This window comes from Stegodyphus dumicola, chromosome X1 (genome assembly GCF_044657685.1).
Source record: "Stegodyphus dumicola isolate Sdum_Otavi_A_Nest chromosome X1, ASM4465768v1".
NCBI classification, from domain to species: domain Eukaryota; kingdom Metazoa; phylum Arthropoda; class Arachnida; order Araneae; family Eresidae; genus Stegodyphus; species Stegodyphus dumicola.
Window position 1 is genome coordinate 49,474,583 of NC_140780.1, and position 7,396 is coordinate 49,481,978.

Below are 7,396 nucleotides of genomic sequence, written 5' to 3' on the forward strand. Positions count from 1 at the left end.
TACCCTATTTTGTTCATTAACAAAGAGAAAAGTTCTACTTTAACAGGACAGACAATCTTTGATTTTTCTCTTTCTTGAAAGTTATCCTATCTGCAGCAGATATGTTTACAATTTTTTAATTGTATTTTAGTTCTTTTCCTCTATTATCTTCTTCAAAAAATTACTTCTGAGAAATATGGATCTGTGTCTGATCGCCCTCGAATCCGAAAGAGTTTTATTCAAAATTTAAGCCAAACCAACTCTACTTTTTTGTTCAAAGATGTTGTGTTATAACAAATATTCTTGTTTTGACACCAAAGAAAGAAAAAGTTGGAGATGCAGCTAGTCACTAAAGCTATATAAAATATGAACAATTAAAAGAAATGTTAGCTATTGGGCGAAACCAGAAAACATATGACATCGAAAGTGTTAAATTTTGCGAAGCTCGTAGTTCTGATTTTTTAATTGTATTTTAAATACATTTTTGAATATTTCATCACAGTTTGAAAACTATGGTAAAAATCTAAAAACAGTATGAAAACTGTGACTGAAAAGTCACACTTTATACTTAGTTCTTAATAAATCAAGATTTGAAATAAATATTTGTTTAATCTTCACATGGACCTTAAAGTGAATGCAGTTCAATTATAAAACATTAAGCAGAAACGATTTTTAGATCATAGTAGTAATTCTAAAGTTTAAATGAAACTTATCATTCAGTAATACTATCTGCACATGCTGTCGCATGTTAAGTCCAGATTTCATCGCTAAGTAATTTGTTTTCAGAAGGCTGAGGGCGAGTATAAATCATTAGAATACATTAAGTAATAATTTAATACATTGCAATTTAGAAAACACTCCCATCTCAACATACTTTCAACAACTTATTGACATTCATTAATTTTCCTCCTTCTTTTAATAGTAGTAATTCCCGTAAGAACTGGAAGTTAAAAAATTATTTCAATTGCTGATTCCTCTGCCAATGGTCTAAAGTTGCTGAATGTTGGTTGTTCGACCTGGGTTCGATTCCAGGTGAACGGGCTGGCTGCATAGACATTTTGGCAGTTTTTCTTATGTGTGACATGAGCATGAGCTAAGTCCTCCCTGAAAGCAAACCTCTGTTCAGGCTAATAACCTTGTGTGCTCTGCTATAATCAAATTAAACAAACCAATAAACTGCTGATTTATCCTGAGGGCATCAAATTATGTATTTATATATATATAAGATTACATCTATATCTGCAATTAGAATAGTTCTCTATAACAAACTTTAATTGATCTATTTCATATAAAAATTAAAGAAGGAAGTAAAAGATGTATTTGCATGCAAAAAATTATTTTGCATAAATACATGATATGTCAAAAGTTAATAATTAGCTTATTTAGGTATTTTCAGTGTTCGCTGTTAAAGACCTTACGTTGATTTGTTTGCCAGAAGAGCTCAACTTTTATGCATTTACTAGATAATATTTTCTGAACTAATTAAATTGCATTTTGCGAGGTTCACATTTCTCTGCGTGTCTGCTGTAGCGCATTTTTTTAGCTGTTCTCTTTGTGTTTGAGAATTCACATGCGACTTCTAATTTTATCTTATTGTGAGTATTACTTGTTTGCTTATTAATTATTCTGAGAAATTATTTGTTGGCTTTCTAAAGCTTTAGTAGCTTTCTAAAGCATTAATAGCTTTATAATTTTGCAGCTCATTACTATAAAAAAAGATGCTTCATGTCATCCTTTCCTTTAGGGAAAGATGTACTTTCAAGAAGAAATGATTGTATTTTCTTACAATCAGTCAGTAGCCAAGTCATGAAAACCTAGTTTAGTTTTGTCTAGGCTTCATATTTAAATGACGATAGTTGTTTTAATAGAATAAAGTAAAATTGTATATATATATATAGGGTGACCATACCACCCATTTAACTGCTGAACGGCTGCAACTAATAAAATACAGTGAAGTGACTATCCGCTGTTAGAAGAAACAACTTACAGCGCCACCTGGTAGGAAACGGCTAAGTTAGTGTTCCTACCTCGAAAACGTTACGAGATAGGAGAAAAGTGAATTATAAAGATATAGAGCATTATCGATTTAGAACGAAAAAACACCTCGTGAACATGAATGCTAAAAATATAATTCTGAACACGCACATTTGTTTTTTCGCGATATCTGAAACTGTCACGCCACAAAACTTGAAGAAATGATTATCTTTCAGACGAAAATCGAGCCCGCATCACGGCATAATGGTATCGCTTATAATTCACAGTTGAGAGGATTGTGGTTCAGGTCACGTGGAGTGTATCCCTGTAATGACTGTTTTTACAAACAGAGTAGACAATATGCTGAAGTTGATCGTGCACAATCTTTTCGCAAAACTCAATCAAGTAAACGCAACTTGAGCTCGGTGTGCGAAATATGTTATGCAAAAGGTCCATGAAACGTCATACTTCTTCACCTGAGACAGCTGTAAAAGAGATATCGCCTCGAGTTGTATGTTGAAACTCATGGCCATGGAACGATTTTCAAACAATTGTAATTGTGAGATATTTCTACTTTACCGTGACACGAACAGCAGGGCGGTTGTACCGGCAGTGTTTCCTTGCAGGCCCGAACCCTTTTGATAATGCAATGATGCATAGTATATATAATGCAAATATGATTGAAGCTGATAATTATTAAAAGCAAATATGACGAACTGAAGAATATTAGGAAAGATGTGGGTGAAATTAAAGACCTACTTAAAATAAAAGGATAATGATAACGATCGCGCCCTGCTGATCGGGCCCATAAGAGATAATGTTAAACTGGAAACTGGAAAAGAAGGTTGAAAAGAAAATAGAGGAAATTAAAGTGATCTTGAAACCTACTGCCACTGATATTGATGAGTTATCTTTTTATTTACAAACCAGAGGATGTGAATATCGAAGTTTTGAATTCTTATTATAATAAAAATGGAGATTTTGTTATAAGAGTTAAGGATAAGAAAGACACAAAAACAAACCTTCGTAAGGCGATTGAAGAAAAGGAAAATTTGAATAATACGTACATGTTAAGAGCAGTAAATTTATCACAACTAGAGTTATTATATATAATCTTCAGGATTTTATGAAAAGTGATGAAATTGCGGAAAAGTTTAAACTTGATTGTACCTGCTCCGGTGATTGTGTCCACTTTTTATTTTATATGAATAAAGATAGAAAAAGACTTTACTAGTCACAGAGTTTTCGGCACTAATGCAAAATGTCAGGTGGTTGGAGAGTAACAGGTTAGCAGTTGGATGGAAATCTTATCCAGTCAGGCGTTTTCTTCAGGCTAAGCGCTGTTTAAAGTGCCTAAATTCGGACACACTAATAACGACTGTAGAAATAGAGTTAGCTGCATATAAGATGCTCTGGAGAACACAAAACATATTAGTGTACGGAAGGAAAACTGTGTTGTATTAGTTGTCGAATTTCAAATGAAACATTTCAAACAGATTATGGTACTAATCATGATACGTTCTTCAAAGGATGTCCAGTCTATAAAAAAAGAGGTTAAATACATTGTAGACCACTTGGATAGTGATATATAATAAATCATATGTAGATAATTTATACAATTTAGTTTTATCACTGCGGATTGGCTTTTATTTTTTCTATATTTTTATTGCATTTTATCTTTCGGATTTTAAATTTTGTAAATTTTTCTATTGTGTTATTTTAATTTGTGTTTTATTCGCATAAAGTTATTAAATATTAGTCTTAATCACTGTTCATTGCGGCATGCCAGCTTTCAGGAATACAGAAATCATTGGGCAAGCCTTATGATGCGATAATTGTGCAGCAACCATATCCTATTGAAAATAAATTTGCCTATTTGAAAAAGGGTTGGAGAGCGGTAATGATGAATCGTGTTAGATGTGCTATTGTGTTTGCCAATTAAAATATTAGATTTCAGACAGATTTGATTTCAGATACAATTGTGCGGTTTCCGTTTCCATTGAGAAAGAATTTATGGGAATTATTTCTGTATATTTCTCGCCACGTGAGGATTTGCATGAAAATTTAATTAAATTGGAAGATGCCATTAAATGTTATAATAATTTTCTTGTGTTGGGAATTTTTCTAAGCTTTTTTAACTGGGGTGACCTCTGAACGTTGGTTGCTCGACTTGGTAAACGGCAGCGACTAGGGTATTTTTGTGTTTTCCTCCATGTGTAACGTAGATTTTGGAAAGCACTGCTTAGGCAGTAGAGCCCCAAAATAACACTGTAATATCGCAGTGTAACGTAAATACGAGACAGTTTCTGTTAGGAAACTCTTCACAAAGGCGTCTTTCTCTTTACGAAGATAGCCCCTTCACTCGTTGCCGTATTCAGACTAACTAAGTTTAGTAGCACGAATTAATCTCTGCAAAAGTTTGAAAAAACACGGCCAATATCATAGAGAATATCATTCAGGATTCTTTCACAGCAAATATCCCTGCCTACCTGAAGACGGAAGAAGAAGCAAAGCTTACTCTTGAAATGTTTCCAAGAAGCATACAGTAATGATATTATTGCTCCATCTCCTCCTCGAGAAGTGATGTATCTCATTCAAAACCTTGATGTCAAGAAGGTTAAAATTTTGATACCATCTCCATAAAGGCTATCAAAGAAGCACCAAGAAGATAATCATTTTAATAACCACCGTTTTTAACGCATTATAGTCTTCGATTCACTACTACAGCAGTAGAAGCATGTTTGTCGTTATCATTTCCCTAAGCCAAGAAAGACCCCAAAGATCCTAGTAACTATATTAGACTTGTGGGAATTTATTTAATTTACTTTACAGTTTAAGCAGCCTGTCCTATCGCTTTTGCTTTCAACTCACACTTTCTTGCCAAAATGCAAATTGACTAGCGTACATGTATTAAAATGAAGTAGAAAGAAGTTAGTACTTAAGGGAATGTTTCGGAAGGTGAAATCAAAGCGTGTCCTACTTGTCTGAAGGCCACGTTGCTGGCTTTAATTTTTTAGCGATTAGATTTCTGTAGCGTTGAGCTGTTCTTGCCATTAGGCTTGTTTACGCCGACGTTTTCGAGTCAGGGCCAGATTGCGCGATAGTTAACATGTGAAGCCGTTAAGTTAAACTTAACTTCATTTACTTTTAAGTTATTCTGTACCTTTTAAGTTAAGCCAAAAGTGTTGGCTTTTGTAATCACGAGCTGGTGCCATCTGTGAACTTTATTTGAGTTAATAAAGGGTTCTTTACACCCTTCTCCTGACTTTGTAGTACTTAGCGATTAATCACTAAACAGCCTCCTATCCCCGAGCTCAGTTTATAATAGCCAAGCACACAAGACGTTATAACCAAGCTAATGGGTTTACTTCATTTACTTTTAAGTTATTCTGTACCTTTTAACCATTAGCTCACTCCTTTGTTTAGGGAAGCTGTTTAAGAGGATCATCCAACTAAGACTCTTAAAGCGTATTGAAGAAATACATAAAGTCTCATCAATCAAATAAGAACTAAAATCTCATCAATAAAACCCCGTTTGGGTTCCATAAAGGCCACAGCACTTCACATAAGCTAGTTAAACTGCGGTCGATAAAACTGCGAATGCCTTCGCTAAAAAAATGCTTGTTTTCTCGAATTTGAGATAGGATTTGACCGCGTGTGGAATCAAGGGTTAATTTTCAAAATCATAAAACTTCAAATCCTTTCCAAGCTTGTTAAAATCAAAAATTCATATTTAATACGCAGAACTTTTGAAGTTTGCATTGCCGAAGTACCTTCGGCTAGAAAATGCATTTCAAATGCAGTTTTTCGATGCTGTGTTCTAAGTGTTGTTTTATTTGTTTGTCAAGGGTCTGTCAAATCTTCTAGGAACGTATTTCGCCAAATATGCTGACGAAAGAGCAATCTTAAGTGTTTTGCGTAACCCAAATCATACGATGGACAAGCTCAAATTTAGTGCTAGCAGTATTTCTTACTGATAATCAATGTTATGTTTAAAACTAACCCACTAAAAAGCAATAGAGAGAAAAAACACTGTATGTCTCCTTGATAAAGTAAATACTTACCCACGTTATGCCAGCTTGGACTATCACTCTCAAAACCCAACGGAAAAAATTCTATCGTTTCCAGTGCAAGGTTATAAGAAACATAGTCAGTGCGCCGAGGTTTGTGCGTCATAGGCTTATCTTAAATGATCTACATTTGCATAACTATACTTTAAGGACTTGCCATAGGTTCTTTAGTAAGACTTCAACCACAGAATTCCCTGCAGTTGCTGCACTCACGAAATGTGATCCTACGATATCAAATAATTTTGAAAACTAAGAACGGTACATCAGGATCCTAAGAGATGAAGGTTGAACATCAGTAAGTCATGTGATAATTTGTTTTATGACTGTTAAAAAGTTTTTCGTATTTTTATCAATTTTTTGTGTATGTTTGCACGTTTCCAAAGGGTTTGACTGATTCCTTTTAATCATTGTTATATACTTCTTATAATTTAATATTTATATGTGTTTCTACCAATGACTATAGTTGGGTACCGACTGTGTTATAGTTCCAGAGAAATTTAATTTTTTTTCCTATCCCTCACCGCGTCATCAGCTCGATAGAATAGCTTCACACTAATGTAACGGGGCGCTTGCGCATTATTTCACATTTTCCTCAGAGAATACCTCCAGAGACACAGGCAGTAATAGGCCAGAAAATGTTTCAAGTTAAAAGTAACTGGCATGACATGTGGTAAAGACTTGGTAGTTGTTGCTGACATCTGTTTGTCTGTTAGAGAGGAAAACGCTGATTAAACTAAACGCCTAACATTTGGTATGGTTTTCATAAGTGTGAAATTTAGTAACGGTTAGGTTCTCGGACTCGGTTTATATATAGTAACTTCGAACAGGGTAACTTATAATTAGTTCATTTGTTATACTCCCAGCCTGTAGCTGTAGGTCAAGGATTGACTTTAACTTTGCTTTTGTAATTAGTTCATTTGTTATACGTTTCAGCCTGTAGCTTTAAGTCAAGGATTGACTTAAATTTTGCTTTTCATTATTTTAAGTTAAGTCACCTGCGGTGAGAAAATAAAGTTAAGTAAATAGTTCACATTCTGGTGTTATCTCTTTTTCAGACAGTCAGTTAAGCAAAAGGCGATAACTTGCATACACAATAAACGTTGAGAGTTAGTGGTTGATAAAAGAAAGCAATCTGATAGTAAGCCATCCTTCAGTTGTTTTAAGGTACATCAGAAAATTATCAATATACATTTAATTGTTAGCATTACGAACTGCATTTACTCGTACATGAACTGAGGAATAGCTCCTATTCACTATTTTGTTACAGGTAGAGCATCTTGTATGCAAATCTGATCTGAGGAAGCAGATCTGATAATATATACATTTTCACATACGATCGTATGATTTTTCGCATCAAAACATTTATTCCTCTT